Consider the following 11,204-nt stretch of genomic DNA (forward strand, 5'->3'; position numbering starts at 1 on the left):
CTATGGAAACTTCGTACTATCAGATATTGAAATAGGATCTTAAAAGTGCAAATTACAATTAAGATTTAGGTTGTACGAAAGACATCGTGCCACGCTTTGGTTAAGTGAGAACTTGCTTAGTTGATAATAAAAAAGCTATCAAGATAAAGTTGTCTAAAACATTAGCTTTGATAGCAAATGGTGTATTAAAATCTGAAGGATGATTCCGATTCGATTATATCTCTTGTATTGGACACACAAAATAAAAGTACAAAAAAACCGGTTTGATAATGAAATCTTATTTTATCCAAATGTTTATTTTTCATTAACTCGATATAATCTTCTTTTCGAATTGCGAAGTTTTGATGGTTTTGGCGCTAAAAGGGCAAACATACTGTCTTCAAATTTAACCTGGACTGACCAAAAAAACGTTTTTACGTAATTTAATACGAATATTTATTTTCACCTTAATCCGATTTTACATACACTTGTTGTGAGGGATGGTGGTAAAAAATCCATGAATTGTCTGTCCAGAAATCTGTTCGTTTACGAAGAATTGCTTCACATAGACACCTCAAAACGACCAATTAGTACCCTTTACTGACGTTTGACTGTCTGGAACGAACTCAGGGTGACCCATAACGCGTCAGTCCAAAACACGATAAAAATAACTTTGATCTTCAACCGACTTTAACGTAGTTTCTCCGGTTTTGGCTCTTTTTTAGGTAGTTTCGACGTCATGAGGTAAGACATTAGCTACGTTGTAAACCATCTCTTTTGCGACCTCTTCTTGATTCACATCTTTTTGGCTGTTATCGTCGTTAACAGAGGTAAGTTTTCGACTACTTCACCATCTTCACCGAATCCTTTGTACTACTCAAATAATTTCGTTCGCGATATAATAGACGAAACCATTCAGCAACAATTTCAGCGATTCTGAATTTCATCCATTTGAACTGCATGTGAGAAAATATCCTCTCGACGTAGTGCGTTCAAATTCGCTTCTTTGGTACTAACGAAAAACTGACCCCATCTCTTCTGAACTGTAAAAGTTAAGCGCTTGCTATAATCAGAAAAAAGCTGGTTGGATGATTATTGAATAGATCATCTACAGAGATTATTTTATCAAATACCTAGTTTAGTGGCAGCTTCTAAAAGGCTTTCACAAGAGATAGCCTCTGTCATGGATAGACAAGATATTTTCTTTAAAAGGTTATCGTCGTTGAAATCAATATTCATATCTCAATAGTGGCAAATGTTGTCATAAAATGACTGTAAATAGAAAACTGCACTTTGAGAAACGTCTACATCTGCCTGATTCTTGGCCATCGTCAGATGGAAACCAAAACTTTTTCCTTTTTTCTAACAATGGTTTGTTCGTTTAAACGTTTCACAGCTACAAACTCCATTTGGTTTTTCTATGGTGCTGAAGATATACGGTGGTTTCGAGTAATCAAATGTTCCTAGTTGATCTTGGTCTAAAAATCCATGAATTGTCTGTCCAGAAAGCTGTTCGTTTACGAAGAATTGTTTCACATGGACATCTCAAAACGGCCAATTAGTACTCCTTACTGACGTTTGACTGTCTGGAACGAATTCAACTAACACCCATAACACGGCAATCCAAAAAAAACAATAAAAATCACTTTGATTTTCAACCGACTTTAACGAAGTTTCTCCGGTTTTGGCTCTAGGTAGTTTGGACGTCATATCCATAAAGACCTCTTCTTGATTCACATCTTTTTGGCGCGATTCTAACGACTTTTTGGCTGTTATCTTCGTTAACAGAGGTGGATATGCCACTGGCATGACTACTACACCATCTTCACCGAATCCTTTGTGCTACTCAAATAATTTCGTTCACGATACAGTAGACAAAGCCATTCAGCAACAATTTCAACGATTCTATAGCCGAAATTCAATTGGAAATACAAAATTTCAAGCAAACTGGTTGCTCAACTCTTTTACCATACTCAATATCACCAAACAAACTTTTCGCTTCGTAAATAAACATGCTAATGGAGACACGGCGATCAAACTTCACATGAACATCAAAAAAAGTTGTACTAATTTAAAGAAAAAAAGTTACTAATTCGATTTACGCGCGCAATTTAAAAGCACCAGGTTAAATTTGATCAAACTATAAATGATAACACAGCAGAATGGACTAGAGAACAACAAGTTAAAGAAATGTCAGGTACCTGGGCACGGACTTAGATGATAAGCTCAAATTATCTATCTTAGATTCTCTAATTTTTTTTTTCATATTAACGTGACGTATTTAAATGACAACAATATCCTACAAACCGAACTAGAAATTGTAATTCCACACACACCGTTTTGAATAAATAGGTCACTAGAGGGTGGATTTGTTTGTGATCGAATGTTTACTGTATACTGTTATCCCTTAGCACCAGTATGAGATAAAACAGAGGGTGTAAACTATTCTAATATAATTCATTGAGCTGCAGAGATTATTGGAATAAACGGCAGCATTTGTATCGGAAACTAATGTAGATTAATAAACAATATAATAGAGGAAATTGATTAGTTCAGGGTACACTTAAATTGATGATAGGAAAATTTTTATTACGAAAGGGAACAATCAAGTAAACTAAATATACAGGGTGCTCCGAGATATGAAGTTCTGATTTCGCATTTTTGAAAGTCTAAACTCAGAAACGAGGGGTCGAGTAAGAAATTTTTTTACGTCACACCATTATTTTCAAGTCATCTGCTCACTCCAGAATTTTTTGCACCAAGTCCCGGAACATCCTGTATAAAGTAAGAGGATGTGAAAAGTGTTAATACGGCTATGCAATACACTATAACGAAATAACAAATAAATCACGTTGAAATTATTCCGAAAAAAAAACCAATTCATCGCAATCTCACCAATCCCTAAAGTTGATTATGAAATGAAAGAGACTGGAATTAAAATTCTTGGAAACATTTATTAATAGAAAATTTACCATGGGAATTGGTTAGATTAGGTTAGGTTAATTCACCATGGGAATTGGTTAGGTTAGGTTAGGTTAATTCACCATGGGAATTGGTTAGGTTAGGTTAGCTTAATTCACCATGGGAATTGGTTAGGTTATGCTGGGTTAGGTTAGATTAATTCACCATGGGAATTGTTTAGGTTAGGTTAGGTTAGGTTAATTCACCATGGGAATTGATTAGGTTAGGTTAGGTTAATTCACCATGGAAATTGGTTAGGTTAGGTTAGATTAGGTTAATTCACCATGGGAATTGATTAGGTTAGGTTAGGTTAGGTTAGGTTAATTCACCATGGGAATTGGTTAGGTTAGGTTAGCTTAATTCACCATGGGAATTGGTTAGGTTATGCTGGGTTAGGTTACGTTAATTCACCATAGGAATTGGTTAGGTTAGGTTAGGTTAAGTTAATTCACGATGGGAATTGGTACGTACTTTATCGAGCAGGTCACACTTAATCAACAACGTCAATTCTGCCGTGCACGTAATTTTGTATTTCGAGACCAATTTTTCCAGCCATACTTCTGCCGTAGCTTGTCAATTTCTTCAGGAATATTTCCCAAGCAAATTCATTTCACGATTTACTGACTTCACTGATACTTCACATTCTCCAGATCTCACATCTCGAGACGCACACATTTGGAACGTTTTAAATAAAAATGGGGTTAGCACCTTCTTCGAGGACCTCAGATGACCTTTATTCTTTAACATGGCGAGAAACTTCGAACATCGGTATGATGCGTGAGCAGGACGACATTTAGAAATTTAGTAAATATTTCCTCAAACCCTTCTAATTTGACAATAGATTAATGGAAAATTTTTAGCGCCAGTTGTTAAATTCATTTTTTTATGACTCTACATACAAAATATTACTACCACAGGCACTACGGCCACCAAAGCGCGTTGGTCTCGTCCATTACATTCCTCCAGTCATCGCGGTCCAACGGTCTACGTCTCAACCCCCTCACACCTAGCTCTCGAAGATCCTCTTCGACATCATCCAGCCATCGTTTGCGCGATCGCCCAGGCATTCGCTGGCCCTCAAGCGTCTGCCGGTACGCTTTAAGGTAGTCATGCACTTGTCATCATCGGACGGATCGTATTTTCCGAGTGTGATTAAAAACATTGATTCACATGCGAATTTGTGCGCGCAAATCCATTTGAATCAATGTTTTTAATCACACTCGGAAAATCCGATCTGTCCGATACGTGCCTGTGCTCCGCCCGATGACGACAAGTGCGTGACTACCTTTACGCACCCCCGCTCCTCAAGCATAGGATCCAAGTGTCCTAGCCATCTGAGTCTGGCACTCTGTCACCAGGCTGGGGTCTTCATAGAGCCGGTAGAGCTCGGTTTGTACGACTGCGCCACACGCTCTGCTCACACACTAGGCCATATATTCGCCATAAGATCTTTCGCTCCCACTCTCGTGCGGTAAATCCGCTTTTTCGTTATCCAATTAAGTAAACGTGACTTTAGTAGTCGTTGGAGACTGAAGTATGCTCTATTCCCCGCTTTAACACGTTCTCTTATTTCCATTGAGTTTTTCTTATACAATCCCACTTCGAAAGCGCCCGGGGGAGTTCTTCTGTTTTTATTTTGGAATCGTTAATGACAATCCTCGCTCTACAGGATTCCTCCTCCAGCTGCTCAAAGCTTTCTTTTCAGTTCACGCTCCTTTCGACTGAGTAGATCAATGTCATCAGCGTTAGCCAGGTACTGCACTGTTCTCTCTATTAACTTCATTATTTCTGATGACTTGTGTCTTCTTACCTGAGACCTCGTCCTATTTGTAATTCTCGTGAGGTCTCCCCCGCTATCTTCACTTTGCTCTTGGTCTTAGCTAACGCCATCCGCACCGGGCGGATAAGTTTCGGAGGAATGCCAAAGAGACACAGGGTGCTGTAGAGGTAAGATCGAATAACACTGTCATAAGCTTGTCTATAATCTATGAAGGAATAGGAATAGTAAAAATTTGATCAGTTGTTGATCTACCTCTCCTGAATCCGCACTGGTAATCTCCCAGGGCTATTTCGGAGAATGCTTCCAGTCTATTTGCAATTACTTATAAGTCACACTGAACATTTCCCCTGTAATTTGCGCCGTCCATCTTTGACGCTCTTTTATGTATAGAGCATATCAGTGCCGTCTTCCATTCACTCGTCATCTGCTCCTGCTGCCACATTTTCTGCATGAGGTCATGCACGCACCGCTTGACCTGCTCTCCCCCATACTTCAATAGTTATCAGGTCCCCACCAGGTGCAATATGATCTTTAAGGTCTTTACTGCACATTCTACATCCCACAAACTCAGGGGATGATTATTTTATCTTCCACACTCCTATTTTATTACTGTATCATAAGTTTGCAAATAATTTTCTGATATTTTTTAATCAACTCTTATGTTCGAAGCTGCACTATAATTTGTTCTGAAAATATGGTTCCGAGTAATTTTTGGTACATAGTAGAAATCTTCGATATGCTGTGTTCAATATGTATGGTAACGAGGTGATTAAATCTTTCTGGAAAATTTGGTAGAAGGAAATTTCAACAGCAAGTAGGATTTCTTTAAAAAAAAAAATACAAATACTTTTGTAAATCTATATTCAGTGTCCAGTATCAAATTACGATAATAGTGTTTAATATCTATTTAAAAATCATTATAAATAATTATTAACAAAAAAAATATAACAAGTACTAAAACCAATACATTATAAGGTACCAAGATAATTCTCAAAAAATTCTACTTTTTATAAAGTACACATTTTTTTCCACCTAAGACTTATGTGAATTTTCATTTATTTCATCATTGTTCTTAGTTTCTTTCACTATTTTCTATCACACCCACTTTATATTAGTTATAACGTCCATTTTTTTTTTGGACCTTCACTTGTTCTTTTTCTGTTTGTATTGATTTGAAGTTGAAACAAATATCATTGAAAAAAACTCATATTCAATACCGCATACATTATATAAACTAGACTAATGTAAAATCCTTCGAGACGACTAATTTTGTGCTATATTTGGAGCAAGCGGTGCCAGAAAATTGTGCAGGGGGACATCTTACCTCATTTTATTAAAAAATTATATACATACATTTCGGTATAGTTTATAGTATTAGCATTGTTATGAACAAGTCCGCGATATAAACCCTGGAGCCGGTGCTGTCTGGTTGTAGTGGAATTCCAAAATTCGGCGAACACACGACACGTTTGATATATCCAGAATTCGTCTGATGTTTGTTTTTAATATCAGTTGTTTATCATAGCAGGCAATCCGTTTACATTTTTTTTGAACTAATTTCTAGGAAGGTCTATTTATTCATTTGTTTGTTTCTTTTTTTTCTAGAATATTTGAGCACTTCATTTGGATATATAAACAAGTTCGTTTAGCGCAGTGAGTTTAGTTTATAATAAATAGTTATAGTGAACAGAATGCAATAGCAAAGTAGAATTTAAATTATTCAAGTTAGTTAAGTGTAGTGTAAAGTGTTTAAATAAATTAAGAACGTAAGAGACAGTGTTTATGAATTCACCCTACGAATAGAACCACTATAAATAAATAAGAACAACATTACAGTATCAACAAGCCGTTGTGTATGTATTAATAAAACAAACGTTACATTCACGTTTTTAGTTCATTTTTAATAAAAACATTATCAGTCGCCCTAATTTTTTATTTACAAATTTAAGTTTTATTTTCGCTGCTCCAGGGGGAGGTCGTGGCCCCCTTGTCCCTTTCTGGTGACGCCCATGATTTGAAGCGTTTTGTCTTAACAGATCAAAGAAATTCAAAATATCATTTCATTTTGTCTGTATACGCGATAAAACAATCCAATATCAACTGGTTTGTTAACGGTGGTGGTTAAAATTGATTCCGAAATTGATTTGAATTTTTTTACAAATATCTATGGGGTTCTAAGAGATTTGAAAAATATCCAAACCATTTTCAAAATTACAAATTATATTGGTACTAGACAAAATACACAATTACTGATCACTTCCTCAAGTTTGTTCATTAAAATTAAAACAAAGTTTAAATAATTACCTCACTGAATAAATAAGAAAATACATTCTTAACAATATAGATCAATCCTTTTTTAAGTTTGCGCTTTTTACATAATATACCCATAAATCTCCCCAGTGTAGTGAGTTCACGCAAAAAACTATTGTTATCTGAGGACGTTAAGTTGCTTATCGAAACGCGCGTTAGACAGTGTAATTGTGAGTGTTATGTAATGATAGTGTAAATAGTGTGTAATGTAAAACTATAATGGAATTATAAAATTTGGCGAATGCGGCGGCGTCTTTGATATTGCCTTTGAAGTATGCTTTTTATAAACAGAAACTATTTTTTTGGAACAAATTGTTGAAAAACAGTTTAAATATTAATTTAAATTTTCTAATTCTAATTTAAATTTAAAGTTTAAATTAGAAAAACGTTACAATAATTAGTTACAGAAACCTAAAACCGGTAGAAATAGACTAGGATTAGTATATGCAGACGATATAGTAATCATAGCTGATACATTCAAGAAAATGGAAAAAAGACAATAGAAGACCTGGGAATGGTAGTAAATATCGAGAATGCAAAAGAATGGTAGTTATAATGAAAGGACAAAGAATAGATAGTGACCACTTTTGCATGTGGAGATGAAGCAACTAAGGAAAATAGCAGGGACAAGGATGGATAGGATAATAAAGGAGGTAAACACCAAAAATATAATAAGAAAAGTGACATAAGCAAAAAGATATAATTAAAGAAGGAAAGTGAGGCCCATGAAAACTTGGCTACAACAAATAGCACAGGAAGGGGGACGACAAAGGAAAACAATACATCAAATGAATGAAGTAGCAAAAAATGAAAACTGGAATTCAAACACACTGATGCTAGGAAGTGCATAAAGAGTTCTATAAAAGAGTGAAGCAATTCAATAATGCATATCTGCATTAAATGCAATGTAGGTCTCTACTTAAATTGTAACTTCCCAATTTTAAACTTTCTGTGTTTCTGTCTTACAAAGAAATAATATTTCTAATATTACATTGGACAAATATCAAATTTAGCGTTGTCATGTGGTAACATCTGGTTTAAAGAAACTAAAGATTTATTTTGTTATCTTAAGGTTGTTTTTAGGTTACATATATTAAACGAAACTGTCAAATATTATTCATTATTTATAAACAAAAAACTCCGTCCTTTAAGGGTTAAGTCGATGTTCCCTAAAATGTTCCTTCAGTGTTAGATTATTTGGTTCTCAGTGTCTTAAATCTTTTCAATAAATATATCAAAAACTATATCTTGTTTTTTATTCTAAATTATTTTTTCTAGTGCTAGTTTTAACTACAACTCGATGTGACAATTAGTTTTATCTGAAACTCAAGTAGATCAGTGGTAAATTCTAGTTTTAAATGGGTATTTCTAGTTTTAACAAAGACATTAGGTAAAAACTAGTTTTAACCAGGGAAAACGAGTTCTAACGAAAAATGATTTTTAACTGTAACATATATATTTACTTCAGTATAAAGTATGTTGCGATCACTTGATGTTACTCAAGGTAATGTCCACTTTAAATTTAAAATAAAAATATCTTTATGGATATTCGAATAATAGTGTAGAAAATTGTAGTAACTATTATTAAAACTTTGTTTTAGTTGGATAAATCTCAATTTAAAATAAGAACATTTTATTGGGATTGTGATGTATACATCAATTTAGGTATAGACTTATAAATAATAAGTAGGTATCAGTAAAAAAATTCACAGCTTACACGCATATTGACGCTTTCTAAAAAAAACATGAAATCACAACTCAGAGACAAATTTTTTACAAGACTATGCCAACATTACACACTAATGTTTACCACTACTAAATCTAAGGAATTCCTTGAAAGCCTCTTGTATTTCTTCGTCCATTTCTGGTTCGGGATCACATAATTCGTCAGGATCGAAATCGTCTCTAAAAAATGAATAAAAATATTAAATAAAAAAAAATAAATAATTCATTCGAAACTACATATAAGCCATCTGTGAAACCAATCAACTAAGTTTAAAGTTAAAACTTTTACATTAAGTATAATTAAAGTTTAGATAAAATGTTTCATATTATTTTCATAGATTTTAGTAAGTTTCCGAATAAAACGAATGATAAATATTGGTTTTAAAAGTCCCATAATCACGATATATTTTTATTTCAAAAAATATGGGTGAGATGGAATTGGTTCAAATACGGGGTGATATTATTTTACTTCAAATTTAAAAATGAATTCAAAAAATGGAAATGATAACATTATGCATTAAACTACATTCCCCAGCAAATGGTTAATTAGCTATTAAAAAAATAGCTCTGACTACAATCAGTTAACGGTTTTGCAGAATTCGCTTAAAAAATACCATTGACTTAAATCAGTTAATGGTTTTTTAGAATTAGCTATTAAAAAATACCACATATTTCAATCAGTTAGCAGTTTTGTAAATTCAGCTATTATGAAAATGCCACTGGTTTCAATCAGTTAATGGTTTTGTAGAATTAGCTGTTACAAAGATGCCACTGACTACAATCAGTTAATGGTTTTGCAGAATTAGTTATTAAAAAATACCACTGACTTCAATCAGTTAACGGTTCTGTAGAATTAGCTAGTAAAAAAATACCACTGACTTCAATCAGTTAATAATTTTGTGGAATTATTACAAAAAAGCTACTGACTTCAAACAGTTGATGGTTTTGTAGAATTATTACAAAAAAGCTTAAAATCGTTATGTAGAATTAGTTATTAACAAAAATTTTTTTTAAAATATTGATTACACTACAGTTTCTATTACAGTTTCCAATCCAAGCTCTTTCTAACTACTAAAAGAGTTTATTGACGAACTTACATATTTTTTAATAATTAGTACTACAGAAATATTTAGCATTTAGAAGTATTGAAAATATGACCAATAGTATTGTATTTAATGTAGGTGACACTCTTATTTATTCAGCGTGGCTACAAATTAACCCTTTCTTTATATATAACTGTTTTAGTACAGTCTTAAAAGTTTTACCATGTAAATATGATACTTACGTATCATAATCTTCATTCGAGTTGATATGGGACGCAATAAATTCACTTTCTTCAGTTGTTAATGAACCTCCATCAATGTCGTACATAACTTTAGTTGGTAATCCATCAAATACATCGTTATCTTGATCTGAACTAAAGTCACATGATAATAATTTAATATTTAATCAACAATTATTATTAAGCAAAAATATAATTATTTCATTTTGATTTGTGTTATATATACTTTAAAAATATTAAACGAAAGTATATTTTACAATGAAGATGAATTAATGAATGACTTTATTGAATTAGATCTAGTTTCCTAGAAAAATGATACAAAATATTTATTTATTATTATTCTAATCTTTAGTTATTTTCATTCCTACTTTCCAATAATGTTTTATATGAATTATTTATGTGCTTACTCTGAGAGTTCTTCAGTAGAATGACCCCAATTTGAAGCTCGTAATTGGAATATTGAGTCTAATAAAATTGCTGCAGATCCACCTATTCTTCCTTTCAATGACTTGAGATGATGGAAAACTTGATCTAAATTTTGTTTGTTGCTTTGCTCCAATGAATATCCTGTCAACTGCAATTCGTTCAATTATTTAAAAAATCGAGTTATTTTTAGTATTAAGTGAATAAAATTAAAACATTATAATTAACTGGTTTGTATATTAATGTGATTAAATTGTATTAACGCCAATAAAATAAAAAAGTTTCATCAAACAAAATGACTTTGAAATCAGCCGTAATTTTTTTTTTTTTGTAAAAATTATAAAGCAAAGTATGCTTTGTTATCAAAATAAGACCATTTCTAAATCCTGAATTTCAGGACCTGAAAGAAACAACATGATAATACATCATTATGAAAAATTAAAAGAAAAGAATCAACAAATCTATCAGTGAAAAATTATTTTTTCTTTCCAAAACCAAAAATTTAGTTATTTCTAGATCACTCTGTATATGCCACTCATATCGGTTGTGTGTTCATAATGGATGTTTTTTTTTCATTTAAAAAGCAAGCACACCACTCAAGTAGTTCGAAAATCTCAAAAATTAGCTAGAAACACTCATAAAAAGGGTATAAAACACAAAAATTACCTATAAAAACTCGAAAATTACATAGAAAAACTTGGAAATTACGAAGGAAAGCTCAAAAACTAGATAGAAAACTAAAAA

The 11,204-nt window shown here is 32.9% G+C and overlaps 1 long non-coding RNA gene across 1 annotated transcript; it reads right to left on the minus strand.

Annotated features, from left to right (window-relative positions):
* Positions 1 to 6,550: 6,550 nt before the first annotated feature.
* LOC130903367 (uncharacterized) lies at positions 6,551 to 10,637 on the minus strand. The gene is made up of 3 exons (XR_009060731.1): positions 10,445 to 10,637; positions 10,041 to 10,172; positions 6,551 to 8,935 (listed from the first exon to the last, which is right to left on the minus strand). It is a non-coding gene; the product is annotated as an uncharacterized LOC130903367 (long non-coding RNA).
* Between the last annotated feature and the right edge of the window lie 567 nt (positions 10,638 to 11,204).

The sequence above is a fragment of the Diorhabda carinulata genome, unplaced genomic scaffold (genome assembly GCF_026250575.1).
Source record: "Diorhabda carinulata isolate Delta unplaced genomic scaffold, icDioCari1.1 Dcau_56, whole genome shotgun sequence".
NCBI lineage: Eukaryota > Metazoa > Arthropoda > Insecta > Coleoptera > Chrysomelidae > Diorhabda > Diorhabda carinulata.